We start from the raw sequence: 18,621 nt of genomic DNA, 5'->3' as shown, positions 1-18,621 counted from the left end.
GATCAGTATTCTTACATCTCTTTTTTTTGGTGGTGCTTTCCAGCGGCGTAACTATAGCACCGCAGCCCCCGCGGTCGCGGGGGGGGGGCACTGTGCATGTGGGGGCGCCGGGGGGCTGCGGTGCTATAGTAATGCCCCCTCCCCCCATCCCCCGCAGGCTTACCTGTCTGCGCGTCCCGGCTCCCCTCCTGGCTTCAATTAATTCTATGGAGACGGACCACGATAAAATGGCCGCCCCATAAAGCAGACTGTTCTCTGAAACTGTCTGCGGTATGGGGGCGGCCATTTTATCGTGGTCCGTATGCATAGAATTATTAATTGAAGCCAGGAGGGGAGACGGGACGCGCAGACAGGTAAGCCTGCGGCGATGGGGGGGAGGGGCACCGGGAACTCTGTCACTTCACACATCCGGATTCCCTACTCAGGGCTGGCTGGTCTCCTAGCTACACAGACGCTGGAGGCACGCTGGTGGATGACAGAACGGTATATTTACAAAACAGGGTCCCGGAAATCGGGTCTCCCTCCCGGCCCCCCGAAAAGGGTGGCAATCCTCCCGCATATCCCCCCCAGCTCCCGCAATGTGTCCCTCGGCGGGGGGTCCGACCACACAGATGATGCCCTGTTGGGGGGCATGCCTACGGCGATCGCGGCATTTTAGCCCCGCCCCCCGCCGTGCAATGCCTGAAATACCGGCATTGCACGGCGGGAGGCGGGGCTAAAATGTCACGACGCTGTAGGCACGCCCCCCAACAGGGCATCATCTGTGTGGCCACGCCCCCGAACAGCCTCTTTTCCCACTCCTGGATATGGCCCCGCCCCCCTGCCTAACAGAGCTGGCTGCCCTCTCCCGGAGAGGGCAGCTCAAAAGTCGGCAAGTATGATATATATATATATATATAACATATTCTCACACATACACCCCATCCAATTAAAACAAGGCACAGAGGCACAGACACCCGACCTCCCCCTCTCTCCCTCCCCGCCCCCGCACCTATCCATACGCTGCTTATAGTAACAACTGCAAAGCAGCATGTGTCCGATCTGTTTCAACCTCTCTTCCCCCCTCCATCCTCGGACATACAGTATGTGACCCATACCTGGCTGTTGCAGTGAGTAGGAGTGCTGCCTGGAGGCAGTCAGTCAGTCAGTCACTTGTTCGGCACTGAGGACATGTCCTCAGTGCAGAGGGACGGCGGCCATTTTCCTGTAGCCGCGGCCAACGCAGAAGGAGGAAGACAATGCGCTGGATCACCAGAATGGCATCACGGCCAGCAGCACTAACTTGTAAAGTGGGCCGGGGGACACATGGCCCCCCGGCCCCCCGGCCCAGCCCGCCCCTGGTCCAAAGGTCGACAGTGAAAAGGTCAACAGGATCCATGTTAACCTTTTGGCTGTTGACCTTTTGGCCCTGTCGACGTTTTGACTGTCAACCTTTGGACCCTGTCGGCCTTTTCATTGTCAACCTTTGGACCCTGGCGACCTTTTCACTGTGGACCTTTGGACCCTGATGACCTTTTGACCCTGATGACCTTGTTAAAGTCGAGTTGCACACACGCCATTTTAGGATAGTATGGCCGCCATTTTGGTTCGCAGAGTTGCGCAAATAAAGTTTCCATACCCGAGTCTGTGTGACAAAGGGGACCAGAAGCGCAGCCATACTATTACACATAAATTCATAATAACATACTTACACTAAATAAAATATAGTTAAAGGTTTAGAGCACCACACATAGCTTAGTTAGCATTACATACATCCGTCTGTATAATGTTTAGTACCGTTACGTTCCGTTTCTTATGCGCAGTATTCCGGTCATTGCGAATATTTCGCAATTCATACGGTCCGATAGTTATGGACAAAATCCATATTCCCAAGACTGTTTCTGTTAAAAAGTGTATAACAAAAGAATCTAGTTGTAACCGGTTCTTACTGCTATTTACAACCCCTGACGACGATACCAACAGACAAAGGACTCCAAAGGTCACTCCCCTGCACCTATCCAAACCAGGTGCTTCATTTTACCCCAATCACAGAGGACTTGACATACGAACCTTGACCAATAGGAATGGCCTTTGACCTCCCCTTTCTGACCCTATAAGATAGGTGACCCAGGGCGGCCTTGGTCACTTCGGCACATCTTCCTTTCCCTGACCATTGACCGGACTATAGTTCAAACCTGAACATAGTGAGCTCCTACCGGACTGCGCTGCGCATATTTGATGAGACGGTAAACGGTTGCATTCACTATACTTGTTTTTATTGTATTGTTGGCTGATTGTATCCTGTGTCTTTTTTTCTTCCCCTAGCAGAGCTTGTTTATTATACTCATTGTTAGACTATTGTATTACTTGTTATACCTGTTATTTCCTATTCCTGTAACCCCCTTTTGTCCATTAGGGACTTTAATACATAATTTACGGAGTTTCTATCTCCTTACTTCTATACTGTGGTCTCGTCTGTTATTCGCATATAGCATATAAGGTATATTACGAACACTGTCCTTTAAGGTGTATTCGCAGACTAGAGACAGAGTACTGCGAAGGGATCTATTATTAAGGTATTGGTTCTTGGGTGTATAATACACACAAAAGGTACGCTACGCTGCGCCACGTTTTGTTCGCACGTAGCTAGGTATAAAAGGTACGCTGGTTACGGACACAATACGTAATCTAGGCATTTCACTTGTTGTCCTTTGTTCATAACAATATCAGCATTAACAATTGGGGGCTGCTTCCGGCCGTTTCACACTCTAGAGCTCAGTACCAAACGCGCGGCCTGACCTATACCAGCAAAAGGGTGGAAGTATTTATTATCCATTGCTGGATAGGCCAGGTCCGCAGCGGTGCAGGGTTCGAGAGGTGCTAGCGTTGAACTCGAAGTACAATAAGTGAAATCCAAGGAAACATTAAGCCACGTGTTTAAAGCATATTGAAGTGTTTAGTAAACTGTACTTCTGCCTGCCACAAGTAGTTTAACGGGGTATAGTGTCTTGAGTTGTTTGTTCATCACGGTATATGTGCCACGTGCGATAAGGTTCGCACACGTGGAGACAAAGGCCTGTGTTTTATTATAGTACATAGAGGATCCCCTCTGTGCAAAACTATAACTTTTAGTGTTAGTTACTGCAGGGCCAGGGACTCCGCCACGTGGCGATAAGTTCTGGGCCTTTTACAGTAACGTAAAGTGTCTATTGTGTATTACGCAAGGTGCGCGCGCACGTGCTCACATCGGGAAATTTTCGCATCTTTGTACGTGATTTACGGATTGAGTGCGGGATTTATTTCGCATCTTGATACGTAACTTTCGGACGAAGTTAAGGGATTTATTCCATATTTATGCGCAATTACTGCGTATAGCGAAACCCGAGCGCAACCTTGCAAATACACTATAGAACACGTGGGTGGCCGATTCATCGGCGGCCTGTGAACAGGTTTAACAAAACACACGTACACACGTGGCTGTTCACTGGCACTGCACATGCAGCACACATAGGAACTCAAAGGTGAACAGTATTAAATCACTAGCTTTATTTAAAACAGTATAGTAATATACTGTGGATAAAGCGGTGATTAATAAGAGAAAATAAGTTTTTCTTTTTGTTCATTTTCTTATAAACAAGCAACTCAAGCATTATTTTAATAGATTCCTATAGCTATTTAAAAGGGATTTATACCTGCATAAGTACCTAGTGAGAAGCTACCAGCCTGGGAAGATTTTTCTGTACAGAAATATTTCAAGTTTAAGCATAATACCAAAGTGTAACTAGCACCCAGTGTGAAACAAAACTGAGGTGAACGGGTGTGTGACGGCACGACTCAAGCGCAGTGTAGTCCAGTGTAGGACAGTCCGGGTAGGACAGGGTGCACGTGACGACGTGCCCATAGGAACTGCCCCTTCCGTGGAACTACCTATTTTGATCCACTAGGAGGGTACAAGAAGCTAAATCGGAACCCAGTGATCCGATCAGCTGCTTTAGAAAAAACAGTTTTTGGGGATACAGGAAAAACAAGTTTTGTTGTGTCCCGTAAAAATTTGGCCGCATCTTGCAAGTTGACTAGTAGTTCGCTATTAGTTGAAAGACTTGGTGATTGAGTATTATTGCCTCGTAGCCTTCGCACCTCACTTGGTTGTGGGAGTGTTCTAGGTCGCTGAGAAGTGAGTGTTTGGGGAGCTCTCAGACAAGTAACTACCCACCGGTGTCTACTAGCTGTGAACGTTTATTCCTGTAATTATGGGTAATAACGGGTCACGCAGTGATAACGTGTCAGTTAGGGAGGAAGCTAGTCGACCTAAAGGGTCGGCAGCCTTCATTATGTGCTGTAAGCACGGTGAACAAGCAGTTGTTTACCAAAAGAAATGGAAAAAGATGACACAAGGCAGCAAGTTAGAATTTCCCAGTGTTGGTAGCTTTGATCCAGAAATCTTATTGGCAGTAAAAGATGAAATATGTCTACTCTCCAGTCGTAAGAAGAGAGTGAAGCACATAGAAATTCTTAAATTGTGGCAGAAGGAAGGACAGGAACAATGGGGAATCAGATGTCTGGCAATACCAGATACAATCAGCCACAATAAGAATGCAACCGCAGCCGCTACAGCTCCCCCACCCCCATATGTGCCGAAGGGGTTAATAACTAATAAGCAAGACATGAGTAATAATGTAACCGTTGCTAACTTGTACCCTGTCTTATCCCCTTATAAGGAAACCCGAGAAGAAAACGAGCAGCTGTTGGCACTGGCCGTCTCCCATGCAATTAATATGCTTGAGGGAAAAGCTGAACCGGCAAAACCTGCTGCTGGGGCCCCTACACAGGGAGAGGAGACGGCTGATGCCAACAGCTTAGTCATGGACTCAGGTAAGATAGCACCACACAGCACAGATACAGACGACTCCCCACCAGGTCCCAGTAATGCGGATGTGGTACAAACATACCCTGTACGCACACTGGAGGTTCCCTAAGGTAAGGCAGACAGAGAGGGTGTGATACCTACCAGAAAGATGACCATGCTAAACCCATGGACACGGTTAGAGCTGCGGTCCATCATTACAGATTTCCCTGATCCTAGGAAAGATCTGGCATTGAGCCGGAAATTTGGAAGGGATCTGGGAAACTCTGATGAACCCACCAACAAGGATTGGAGAGTCATGTTGAGGGCCTGTCTCCCTACCCACATAGACATCCCGAAATTCATTCAGGATAGTGGGTTGAGAGGGGACAAGGAAATAAATGATGAGATCAACCAGGAAAATATACGCCTAATCAACTTACAATTGGGAGTATATTTTCCTGCGGCAGTGGAATATAGCAAGATATTCACCATCAAACAAAGGGATGGTGAATCTGCTGCTGATTATTTCGCTAAGGCCTTGCTATCGGTATCAAAATACACTGGTGTCTCCGAGCCTAAGGACGACCCCCACCTGAGGGAGATGATTGTCTCTGTGCTAGTGGAAGGGCTTAGAGAAAATCTGAGAGCCAGAGTCCAAACATCTTTCCCAAATTGGCGTGGAATGACAGTGGATGCCCTACGGGAATCTGCCATGGACCACGACCGTAACATTAGGAAACACAGAGAGCTGCAAGCCGATAAATTAATGATGGTTAGCATCCAAGCTTTCAGTAAGGCCCCTAACAAGACCTCATACCACCAGAACACCAGAGACACAGGTAGAAAGCAAATAATTTGCTTCAACTGCAACAAGGAGGGACACTACTCAGCACAATGCAAGTCAGGAAACCCCAGGAGTTACAAAACACATAGGCGAGACTGGGAGCCTCACCAGGGTGAGACACGGAGATACCCAACCCCTAGACAATGGGAGGAGACAGACAGGTCACGCAACATGCCTCCTCCCCATCTGATGGCTGACACTGTACTAAGGGCAACCCAGGTAAGACAATAGGAAATAGGTCATACCTGTATCCTACAGCCAGTTAGATTAACACAACACCTTAGAGAGGAACCTCAGGTAAAGGTTGACATAGCTGGAGTAAGGCAAACCTTTTTGGTTGATACAGGGGCGGCCAGATCTGTTCTCAACACACCTCTTCACTTGGGTTTCACTGACCAATCAGTAGCAGCAATTGGGGTAACAGGAAAAATACAACATTACCCACTGACTAAACCAGCGGAGGTTACAATCGGGCCTCTGCATACCAAACATTCTTTCCTGTTGGCTGCAGCGGCCCCGACTAACCTCCTGGGTAGAGATTTACTATGTAAAATGGGATGTGTCATCTATTGCACCCCCGATGGGGTATTTCTGGACACTCCTAGAAATCTTACACAAGAAGTGCAAGATATGCTGGACAGTCCTCAGAGGCTAATGTTGTATTCCACTGTTGTAGAGTCGAATCCATCTAGGGTAGCTGAAATTACAGCACAAATACCGAGTTCCCTTTGGACTAAAGATGGACAGGATGCTGGGCTGATGGCAAATGTAGCTCCAGTAGAGATCCGCTTAAAAGAAGGCAGGATAGCCCCAAAAATACCGCAATACCCTTTAAAACCTGAAGTTGAACTAGGAGTACACCCAGTGATCCAGCGATTGCTCCAACAAGAAATCCTAGTTAGAACTTCCAGCACGGCCAATAGTCCCATCTTTCCTGTGAAAAAGAGCAGGGGGAGGGGCTACAGACTAGTGCAGGATCTAAGAGGGGTAAACAAAGTAGTTGAGAGCCAATTCCCCGTAGTGCCAAACCCAGCTGTCATCCTGATGCAAATACCACCTCACTGTACTCATTGCACAGTCATTGATTTGTGTTCTGCGTTTTTCTCTGTCCCTTTACACCCTGACAGCCAGTATCTGTTCGCCTTTACCTACAGAGGAGTACAGTATACCTGGACACGACTCCCCCAGGGATTCATAGACAGCCCCAGCATCTTCTCCCAGGCCTTGCATGATTGTTTACAGTCCTTTCAACCCATGAGTGCTTCGATACTAATACAATATGTCGATGACTTATTGTTGTGTTCTGAGTCACTGGAGTCATCAGTGGATGACACTAGACAGCTGCTGATGCATCTCTCAGAGACAGGACATAAAGTATCAAAAGATAAGCTACAATTATGCCAGACCAGGGTTAAGTATCTGGGCCACTGCCTTACCCAAGGGCTGAGACACCTCACTGACGACCGAATCCAAGCGATTCAAAACATGGTACTGCCACAGACCCAGCACCAGATCCGTACGTTCCTAGGCATGTGTGGATACTGTCGCAATTGGATCCCAGGATTCTCTATTCTGGCATTACCACTACAAGAGATGGTTTCCTCAACTAAGCCAGACCGGGTCTCTCATACTGAGGAATCTGAGCTGACTTTCGAGGAACTAAAGGTGAGCCTAACAAAGGCCCCAGCACTGGGAATGCCAGATTATGGGAAACCCTTTGAACTGTACGGAACTAAATCAGCTGGGTGTGCGGCAGGAGTACTTGTTCAAAAGCATGGTGATGCCAATCGACCAGTAGCGTACTACAGTGGCCAGCTGGACACAGTAGCACGCTCACTCCCAACTTGCTTACGAAGTGTGGCTGCGATAGCACAACTAGTAAACAAGAGTGAGGATGTGGTGTTGGGACACGATTTAACTGTTCATGCTCCCCATGCTGTCTCTGCCCTCCTAAATTCTGCCCAAACACGTCATGTGTCCTCAGCACGGTTCACCAAGTGGAAACTGGCGCTGATGGCCCCAGTAAATATTACCATCAAAAGATGCAACACACTAAACCCAGCCACATTCCTTCCTCATGTGCCCTCCAAGGCACAAAGGGTGGAGGGTGATGGGAATGTTGCTGAATATGGTAAGGCAGAGTTTGGTGAGGGTGGGGACAAACATGATTGCATGACCTACCTGAATCAGACCTTTACAGCACGTCCTGACATAAGCGACAGCCCATTAAGTGAGGTAGACATAACCTTATTCACTGATGGTAGCTGTCATAGACAAACGGAAACGGGAGAGCTGTGCACAGGCTACGCGGTAGTAGATGGAGAAGGTATTGTGGAAGCTGAACCCTTAGGACCACCTCACTCAGCACAAGTAGCGGAACTGGTGGCACTGACCAGAGCATGTGAACTGGCCAAAGGAAAATCAGTTAACATATATACCGACTCCAGATATGCTTTCGGAGTAGTACATGATTTTGGAGCCCTATGGCGCCTCCGAAATTTCATGACGGCGGCTGGCACACCAGTGGCGCATGCGACATACATTAGAAGACTTCTGGGAGCTATCCAGCTTCCAGACAGAGTGGCTGTTATCAAGTGCAAAGCTCACACATCAGAGAAGGACCCGGTGTCCCTTGGTAACAGCCGCGCTGATGAGGCAGCGAAAAGGGCCGCATGCCCTGTAAATATTTCCACCCATCCTACAAACCTCTGTACACTGAACATGGTATCCACATCCAAACTGATAGACATGCAGAATTTGTGTTCCCCACAGGAAAGAGCAGTATGGATGTCGAAGGGATGTGGCCAAGAGTCCACCGGACTTTGGAGAGATGGACACGGGAAACCAGTGGCCCCCAGGGCATACCTTCCTAGTCTAGCCGAGGCGGCCCATGGGCTGACACATCTTGGGAAGGAAGGTATGTGCAAGCTGGTAAAGGCCTACTGGTGTGCACCAGGGTTCGCTTCTCAAGCAGGTAGAGTGGCAATGTCATGCCTCACCTGTTTGAGGAAGAACATTGGAAAAGCCATCCCAACAGAGCCATCCCACATCCCTCCTACAATAGGCCCTTTCCAGGTAATACAAATCGACTTCATACAGTTACCACCCTGTAGAAATTTGAAGTATGTGTTGACATGTTTTCCAGCTGGGTGGAGGCTTTCCCCGCTGCCTCCAACACTGCTACCTTTACAGCAAAGAAAATATGCCAAGAGTTTGTCTGTAGATATGGTATCCCAAAGGTCATCGAGAGTGACAGAGGCACTCATTTCACAGGAGAGGTCTTCCAAATCATGTGTAAACTCCTGGGGATTAATAGTAAACTTCATACTCCATATCGTCCCCAGGCGAGCACCAAAGTTGAGAGAATGAATGGTACTATTAAGAACAAATTGGGTAAAGTTATGGCTGAAACAGGGTTGCTATGGCCAGAGGCACTGCCTATTGTGCTGTATAGCATTAGGACCACTCCCAGGGCTCCGCTCAACTTGTCCCCCTTCGAGATACTGTTTGGTCGGCAGCCACACATCATGATAGACCCACAGGATGATCTCAAGTGTAACAATGAGCTAACTGTACAGTATATCCTAAAGCTAAACAAACAGCTAAGGAAACAACAAAAGGAGCTGAATTTATGGACACCTGATATGCCTATCGAGAACTGTCATAATCTTAAACCAGGAGACTTTGTTATGATCCGAAATTTTTTACGCTCAGGTTGTTTGATAGACCGTTGGGAAGGACCGTACCAAGTTTTGTTGACCAGCACTACATCAATTAAAGTCGCAGAGAGAGAGGAGAGGGGGGGGCGGTAATCACGGAAGTCTCCGAGTAGGGCGGGAGCCTGTGAGCCCTCTGATGCGTGGAGCCAGGTGAATGCTGGGAGAGTCGGGTCGCGCTAACGTGGCGCTCTAGCATGCACGAAGGAGACTGAGTGACTTCCTGACTGGACCGAGAGGAAGGCGATACGCACACGCTAGCTGCCGATGGGAGCGTGGAACAGGACGCTGCAGCACAGTACCGCACAGCCCTGATACTCGTGGCCGGAGTGCTCTGTGAGCCTATACAGCTGGGAGATCCGAGACAACCAGGCGGCTATTAAGAGGAGACAGTGCCGGGACGTGCCTACCCGTGGAGGGGGGAAACCAGGAGTGCGGTGCAGCGTGGAGAGGCGGCCTCCCACGGGATGGACGGAGGTGCCAGGAGAGTGGATGGAAAACCCCTGACACACCAGGAGCCTGACCGGGCGCTAAAACAGCTGACCCAGAGGATATAGGCTGGGAGCAGCAGGAGCAGGCTGTATATCCCCTGCACTGCCACAAGCCATTGCCGAGAGAGATTTCCAGAGAGGGGTGCACGACAGAACTGAGTGAGTACTCGTCTTATAAGTACAGTGCACTAAGATTTAGAGGCTTGTGGTGGTGAATGGAAAGGCGGCCAGGGACAGAGCCAAAGCAGGAGGGAAACGGCCGACCCCGGAGAGTATAATTCAGACTGGTTGTGTATATAAACACTGAGCGGAGTTGTAAAACAAGTGAGGCAAGGTCTGCTTAATACGCTGCACCCATATAGTAAACATGAGGAAGGCCGGACAGGCAGCTGCAGCAGCAGCAGCTGCTGCCAAACTGGAAAAATTTGCAAGGGATAGTACAAATCAGCAGAAGGCCCAGAGTAAAGGGAAACGGGACTCAGTGTCACCAAATGAATCTGCCCTGCTGAATTCTACAATGTCTGACACGGTACCAGAGGCCACCTTTCAGAAACTGCTAGAGGCCATTAATGGGAGTGAAGAGAGATTAAGTGGCAAGTTTGAGCAAATGCAATCCGAAATTACCCTGCTAAGGCAATCGGTACAAAGCATACAGACCCGGGTTAATGAGACAGAAGCTAGAATATCCCAGCTAGAGGATATCCAGAGCCCTATGGTAGAGCAAATTAAAAAATTAACAGGGACGGTGGAACAGGTCCAGAGTCAAATTGCTGATATGGAAGGGCGCCTTAGACGCAATAACATTAGACTAATTGGGGTTCCCGAAAAAACGGAGGGGGAGAGTGCCGAAAACTGGCTGGAATCCTGGCTGGCAACTCAGTATGGCAGAGACTCACTCTCAGCACAGTTCTGCATAGAGAGAGCCCACAGGGTCCCAATGAAAGCCCCGCCACCAGGTGCCCAACCTAGAACCCTGATAGCAAAAGTTCTCAATTATCGGGATCGAGATACTATAATTCGGAAATCAAGAAATCTCGACTTAAAAATCAACGGGAACAATGTAATGATTTTCCCGGACTTCGCCAAAGAGGTTCAAAAGGAAAGAGTGAAATATGCAAACATCAAGAGACAATTAAGGGACTTAAACATTCAATATTCAATGATGTTCCCAGCTAAGCTGAGGGTAGTCATTGAAGGTAAAATCAGATTTTTTAACAACCCAGAGGAAGCATCGGACTGGTTAACAAGTTATAAACCAAAAGCAGGAAGATAAGGAATGATTATACGATGGACTGTGCATTTACCCATGAAACAGGAATGTTGTCACTAAGCGTGAACCCATTTTTTTTTTTTTCTCTCCCATAAAATAATATAGAGCAAGTGATTAACATCAGAGGGCCCACTCGAGAGTGTGATTACTAAATGTTTTATTGCCCCAAGTGTTTGAGATATGTGGGTGTGTATGTTGGGGGGGGGGGGGGGGACACTAGGTATACTGTGGTAGGGATGGTATACAGGGAGGGGGGTGGTGGGAGTAAGGGGAGAGATTTGTCGCCAATAGGAGTTAGGTTAATGTGGGTAGAAAACAAGGTAAAACTTGGTAAAAACTGTAACACAAGGTAAAACATGGTAAAAATTGTATATTGGAATGTTCGAGGTCTGAATGACCGTATAAAGAGAGCAACCGTGATGAACCAAATTAAGAAATATGGGGCGCAGATTATATGTTTGGGGGAAACACATCTGATTGGGGAAAAAACTATGGCCCTGAAAAGGGCGTGGGTTGGGAGCATGTACCACTCATGTTTCTCCAGCATGGCAAGGGGCGTGTCGATAATGATCCATAAAAATGTACCCTTTGTGTGCGAGAGAAAGGAAATTGACCCAATGGGAAGATACGTGTTCCTACAGGGGAAGCTATACAGAAATCGGGTATGCATTATGGCAGTGTACATCCCCCCACCGTTCCACTACGAGGTACTGAAAAAGGCAGTGGAATTTGTGGCTAGGTCAGGAGGGGCGGCGGCCTTATGCTTGGGGGATATGAACAATGTACTTGATCCCAGCCTAGATAGATGGAGGAAGAATGATACAGGTACCAGTGGGGGAAATAAGGGCCTGCACAAGTTTTTGGAAGATGTGGGGTGGAAGGATTGGTGGAGGGAGAAGCACCCCGAAACATTAACATACTCCTGCTACTCTAAATCATATGAAACCTTTTCACGTATAGACATGGCCCTAATGGATGAAACTATGTTCCCCCATATACAACAGGTGGAGTACATGACACATGGGATCTCCGACCATGCGCCCATCTTGGTTCAGATTAGTGAACAAGTAGACAGGGGTAGGCGGATGTGGAAATGCCACCCTTCCTGGCTGAACCAGATGGGTGATGGGAGTGAGATCATTAGGGAATGGGAAATGTACTATGAGGAGAATGAAGGATCAGCACCAGAAGGGGTGGTGTGGGATGCTGGGAAAGCTGCCCTGAGAGGAGCCCTTATAAAAAAGATTGCCCAAATCAAAAAAACCTCGAGGGAGGAAAATGTAGAGGCAGAAAGGAATAGCAAAGCCAGGGAGGTGACATATTGGCAGGAGGGGACTGAGGATGCAAGAAGGGAATGGGTAGTTGCCAAGACAGCATGGTTGGATGCAGTACAGGAATATACAGTGAGACAGGAGTCTTTCAGGGAACACAATAAATATATACTATATGACAGACCGGGTAGCTACTTGGCACAACTAGCTAGGGGTGAAATAACCAGCTCGAAGAATATAATATATGTGATGAGAGAGGATGGTAGTAAGGCGGAAACCACCCCTGAAATAGCCAGCGCCTTTCTTCAATACTTTGAAGAACTGTATAAGTCTATATCCCCAAGAACAAAAGAAGAGAGAACAGAATTTCTAAAGGGAATAGAGGTACCTACCTTAAGTGAAGCAGATAGAGTAGCATTGGAAAACCCCATTTCAGAACAGGAAGTTGGAGAGGCAATAAAAACTATGCCCGGGGGTAAAGCGCCAGGTTGCGATGGGTTGCCACCTGAAATATATAAAAAATTTGCAACCCAAATGGTGCCTAAAATTACAGAAATGTTAAATCACAGTCTACAGCAGGGGCTAATCCCGGAATCAATGAGGGAGGCGATGATAGTACTTATATTGAAGGAAGGCAAGAACCCAACTGCAATGGAATCATTTAGGCCCATATCATTAATAAACACAGATGCCAAAATTTTGGCTAAAGTGTTAGCAAAACGGTTGGAAAGGGTGATGGATAAACTTGTACATGAGGACCAAACAGGATTTCGCAAAGAAAGGAGTACAGCAATAAATATCCGTAGGTTTTATACAAATACACAAATCGATCAGCAAGAGGGAGACACCCCATGTACCCTCTCTTTGGATGCCGCGAAGGCATATGATAGTATAGAATGGGGATACCTATGGGAAGTGTTGGGGAGATTCGGTTTCGGGGGGAAGTTTATTAATTGGATTAAAACTTTATACGCTGCTCCAAGGGCCAGGCTACAAATTAATGGGTATGTAACGGAAACCTTTGAACTTGAGAGGGGAACGAGACAGGGGTGTCCAATGTCCCCTGCATTGTTTAACCTGGCACTGGAACCATTGGCATGCTCCCTGAGACAAAACCCAGCGATGAGTGGTCTGGGGCGAGCCGTCGAAGGGAAAAACAAACAAGTGATATCTGCCTATGCAGATGATATGCTAATATATATTGCGGACCAAGACAGGGAGATGCCAATTGTATTAAGAACATTGGAGGAATTTGGCCAACAGTCTGGGATAAAAATAAATTGGGATAAATCCAGTATAATGCCAGGTAAGGGAGGATGCCCAACTAGTCGGATGGAAGAGGGAGTGGTAAAATGGACAGGGAGTATGAAATATCTGGGGGTCCATATATCAAATTATGCAAATAAGTATGTCAAGATGAACCTGGAACCATTGATAAAGTGGTATCAGGGGAAAATAAAAACATGGACAAAACTGCCACTATCCATAACGGGGAGAGTGAATGTGGTAAAGATGGTAGTACTCCCCAAGATGCTTTACATCCTTCAACAAGCACCAGCCCATATACCCGCAAGAATATTCAAAAAAATCGATAGTATAACATCAACCTTCATTTGGGGGAATAAAAGAGCTAGAATTAAAGTAACTACTTTAACTAGAAATAAAAAACAAGGAGGCTTGGGGCTGCCACATTTTAAATTGTATTATATGGCAACCCAGTTATGGCACCTGAAGGGCTGGGTAGTAAGAACTAGCGGGAATAGCCTAAACGAGTTAGTGGATCAGAATAGAGAGGGGGACTCCCCTAGGCAGGTTCTACTGGACCATAGCAAAGGGAAAACTCAAAAGCCACTAATCAAACAAGCTAAGAAGATCTGGGATCAGACAAATAAAATACTGGGCTATGAGGGACTGGATCCGGAAACCCCGATCTGGGCAATAAATGCCCAGGGAGGAGAAGTTCGATACAGGAGAAAAGAAATCAAGGTTTGCTGGGGGAAATATGGAATAACGCAAGTGGGACAAATATATGAAGAAGGAAGGATAAAGACGTTTGAACAGCTGACAACGGAATATATGTTGGGAAAAAACATGTTCTATAGGTATCTCCAGCTAAGGAGTAGCTTAGGGACAGCATATGGGAGGGAAGGGGTTAACATAGAGGACTGCCCAGTAAAGAAAATCCTAGATTCAAAAAATAAAATCAAAGTAGCCGGTATATATAAAATATTGATAGGGAAGGTAGAAGATAGCCAAATAAAGAAAAACAGAAGTGAGTGGAGTAAGGATATAGGGAGTATGACCGATGAGGAATGGGACAAAGTATTGGCATCCCCTACAAAAGCAACAGCATCAACACGGTTCCAACAAATACAGCTCTTCTTAGTACACAGAGTATACGTGACCCCAGTAAAACTCAAACAATATAATAAAAGAAATAGTGATAAATGCCCCAAATGTAGAGAACAACAAGGAACACTTCTACACATGATTTGGCAGTGTAGACATGTTCAGAGGTTATGGCAGGCGGTTGGCCAAGTAGCTATACGGTTGGGTTTCGACCAAAACATTCTAAATGAAAAAGTATGTATATTAAATGCACAAGTTGGCACAGATAAATATCAATCACAATGTATTGTAAACTTAGTCACTTTGGTTAAGGTATTAATAGTCAGGAAATGGCTGGCACAGGACACCCCGAATATAAAACAATGGAAAAATTTAGTAAATAGCACTATTGCACACGAAAGATACATGTACTCAAAGAGAGGCTGCATAAGTAAGTTTCACCAGGTTTGGGACATTTGGATACACTCCGAATTTTATGATGGAGAATAGGTAGATTCACAGGAACAAAAAAAAAAAAAAAACGGCACACCACGCACTTTAATAGGATTAATAAAGATACAGAGGAGATAGAACAACAAGACGACTTAGTGGGGACAAATCTCGGGGAGGGTAGGGAGGGGGGGGGATGGGTAATTATTAGGATAGGGGGGGGGGGAAGGAGTCTCAAGGGAATAAGTCAGTTCGGACTGTCAATATTGGATAGGATGTTATTTATGTGTTGTATATTTGTTAAAAGACGTTCGGATTTGGACTATATGGTTGTCACCACCTGACCCCCCTTTTTCCTGTGTTGTTTTGTTTGTTGTGTAAGAAAAACTGAAATAAATAAAGACTATATTTAAAAAAAAAAGTCGCAGAGAGAGAGACTTGGATACATTCGTCCCACTGCAAGAAAGCCAGTAACCCAGAGTTCCCGTGTGCAGAGAGCGAAAGAGAAGAAGTATCGCTAGAAGCATTGTTCCGGGAAGACTGAAAGGCAGCCAAGGTCAAGCAACCTGAGCGAGCAAAGGTCAAAGAGCAGAGCAAATAAAAGTCCCCTGGTAGAGATGATGGAAGGACTCCAAGCAACAGGTTCACAGTTATGTATCTATTTCTTTGTTTTCTTCCTGTTTCCTCTTCTTCATCCAAGGATACTCGGTGGCTGCCACATTCTAGAGCGATCGGAGCGGAGTTCTGACAGTGTAATAATGGACCCAGATATGGGTGAAGTAGAATCCCTAAACCAGCTTGATACTTTACCCATAACAGGAGAAGGTAAAAGGTATGAGGAAAACGTAGTTCAAGGGCTATGCGATGAGTTATTGTCTAGTGAGTACTGTATCTGTAGATATTGTCAGCCGAAAATGGAAGAAGAATGCATCCAGCGATGTCAGTCGATGAGTAAGGCAACTACGGGCCGACATCCCTTGAGTGATTACCACTCACTAGTGGGTAAGGTCTTAAACCAAACAGAATGCTGGGTGTGTTCACAAGTACTACATAAAAGAAGTAGTGTAGGCCTAGTCCCATACCCGCTAAATATCTCAGAGATAAGCGTCTTAAATAAAGGGAGGCCCTGGATAAGAGATGCCTGTATACCAGGTCCCCTAGTCTTAGATTACACCCATACCAAGTGGATAAGTCCCTGGTATGTATGAACTTCTCTAGTTCCAGAATGATTGGTACTTGGTAAGTGACATGGCACAACCAGACAATAACTTACTCCCAGCGTCCAGATGGAGAGCCTATTGATAAAGAATTATTGTTAAAGATCCGCACCAGTGGGAGACACTATAAATATGTCTACACTGTGAAGTAAAGTAAAATGATGGCCGGCAGAGTATCAGCCGGTTATTGTAATATGGCCCTACAGCCAGAAACCTGTGAGGAACAAGTCAGGGAGCAGGGGACAGGAATGTTCTTATGGATAATGTGTGACAAAATCATGAAATACTCTGTCCCTTATTTTCTCCCTGACGATGTTTACTATATTTGTGGTAGAAGGGCGTACAAATGGCTCTCCATGAACTACGTGGGAATTTGTTATTTAGGTAGAGTGTTACCTGAAGTGATGACCCTTACACATGATGAAATGGTAAGCATACACAGAGGTGTACCTCCTCCTTACACTCATACCCATTATGACCAAATCCATAAAAGGGATTTAACAATCAAGAAAGAACCCCTAACTTCCGAATTTATACACGAATCATTCGGCATCCAACTCCTCATTGCATTAGATATCACCCATACCGCCAGAGGAGTCATAAATTTTAAGTATATCCAAGCATTAGCCAGCTTGGTAGATAACATCACTGAGATTTATGATGACACCTTTAGATACACTGGGAGAGAGTTACAAGCATATAAAAGAGAGCTAGTTCAACATCGGATGGTGTTGAACTATCTGACAGCCATGACAGGAGGATATTGTGTCACCCTCTCTACACAGTTTGGGGTGAAATGTTGTACATACATCACCAACAATACTGAAGACCCAGAAGAAATCATCGATCATCAGATGGATGAGATTCTTCAGCTTAAATGGGAATTTAGAAGGGAACACAATATCAGCCTGGCAGAAATAGGTGATAAGGTCAGTGAATGGACCTCCTGGTTGAACCCAATGCACTGGTTCTCCGGTTTAGGAGAATGGGCGCAAGGAATTATAGCTAACATCGGAAAACTCCTCCTCTGTATCGGTGGTGCAATCATAGTCTTTGTGTTATTGTTCAAATGTTTAAAATGGTGACCCGGGGAAAGACAAAACGTACTGAAATCATGAGTGTAAGAACGAGAGATGCAGAGGAAGACCAGGGTTTGGTATATGACCCTAAAATCGAAACCACCACCCTTTAAAGAAACCATATTTGTGAAAGTGTATATGTTGTAATCTCCCTTGTTTTTATTTTTATCCCAAAAATTGTACATTATCCTTCGTCACCCTGAGTAGATTGTTCGATAAATGCGGCCCATCGTTTATCCATGATCCTGGATCGGCCAAAGAGCAGATGGTTTACTCCCCTTATATGTTCAATTCACGGATCCCAATTTCTCTGTTAGGATTATGAATTTCTGTATTGTTATGTAAAATGTTTGTACTGTGACAGTTTTATATTTACTGTCAAAGGGTGGACTGTTAAAGTCGAGTTGCACACACGCCATTTTAGGATAGTATGGCCGCCATTTTGGTTCGCAGAGTTGCGCAAATAAAGTTTCCATACCCGAGTCTGTGTGACAAAGGGGACCAGAAGCGCAGCCATACTATTACACATAAATTCATTATAACATACTTACACTAAATAAAATATAGTTAAAGGTTTAGAGCACCACACATAGCTTAGTTAGCATTACATACATCCGTCTGTATAATGTTTAGTACCGTTACGTTCCGTTTCTTATGCGCAGTATTCCGGTCATTGCGAATATTTCGCAATTCATACGGTCCGATAGTTATGGACAAAATCCATATTCCCAAGACTGTTTCTGTTAAAAAGTGTATAACAAAAGAATCTAGTTGTATCCGGTTCTTACTGCTATTTACAACCCCTGACGACGATACCAACAGACAAAGGACTCCAAAGGTCACTCCCCTGCACCTATCCAAACCAGGTGCTTCATTTTACCCCAATCACAGAGGACTTGACATACGAACCTTGACCAATAGGAATGGCCTTTGACCTCCCCTTTCTGAACCTATAAGATAGGTGACCCAGGGCGGCCTTGGTCACTTTGGCACATCTTCCTTTCCCTGACCATTGACCGGACTATAGTTCAAACCTGAACATAGTGAGCTCCGACCGGACTGCGCTGCGCATATTTGATGAGACGGTAAACGGTTGCATTCACTATACTTGCTTATATTGTATTGTTGGC

General features: G+C 46.0%; 1 protein-coding gene across 1 annotated transcript in view; it reads right to left on the bottom strand.

Moving 5' to 3' along the window:
* Positions 1-1,461: 1,461 nt before the first annotated feature.
* Positions 1,462-18,621, bottom strand: part of LOC146062853 (calpain-8-like) — a 115,365-nt gene continuing 98,205 nt past the window's right edge. The window contains exon 13 of the mRNA XM_083174859.1: positions 1,462-1,529. The gene's annotated coding sequence lies outside the window, so the exon portion shown is untranslated. The remainder of the gene's footprint in view (positions 1,530-18,621) is intronic.

Source organism: Crinia signifera, chromosome 3, assembly GCF_055691185.1.
Source record: "Crinia signifera chromosome 3, ASM5569118v1, whole genome shotgun sequence".
Lineage (NCBI taxonomy): Eukaryota > Metazoa > Chordata > Amphibia > Anura > Myobatrachidae > Crinia > Crinia signifera.
The sequence above is the reverse complement of the archived record's forward strand: the minus strand, read 5'-3'. Positions and strand labels throughout refer to the sequence as shown.